Genomic DNA, 448 nt, shown 5'->3' with positions numbered 1-448 from the left:
GGGACCTGAGCAAAAATCTGATTCAGAGGCTGAAAAGGACTGCAGATGCTGTTGGATTCTGACCTCCCTGAACTCGAAGTATATTTTCTGGAGCTACAGAAGCCCAATTGGCGCGATCTCAGCTGCGTTGGAAAGTAGACATCCTGGGCTTTCTAGCAATATATAATAGTCTATACTTTGCCCGAGATTTGATGGCCCAAATAGGCGTTCCAAGTCAGCTCAAGAATTCTGGCGTAAAACGCCAAAACTGGCACAAGAATGGGAGTTAAACGCCCAAACTGGCACAAAAGCTGGCGTTTAACTCCAAGAAGAGCCTCTACATGAAAATGCTTCAATGCTCAGCCCAAGCACACACCAAGTGGGCCCGGAAGTGGATTTTTATGTCATTCACTCATCTTTGTAAACCCTAAGCTACTAGTTCTCTACAAATAGGACCTTCTGCTATTGT

This window comes from Arachis duranensis, chromosome 4 (genome assembly GCF_000817695.3).
Source record: "Arachis duranensis cultivar V14167 chromosome 4, aradu.V14167.gnm2.J7QH, whole genome shotgun sequence".
In the NCBI taxonomy this organism is placed as follows: domain Eukaryota; kingdom Viridiplantae; phylum Streptophyta; class Magnoliopsida; order Fabales; family Fabaceae; genus Arachis; species Arachis duranensis.
Note: the sequence above shows the minus strand (reverse complement) of the source record.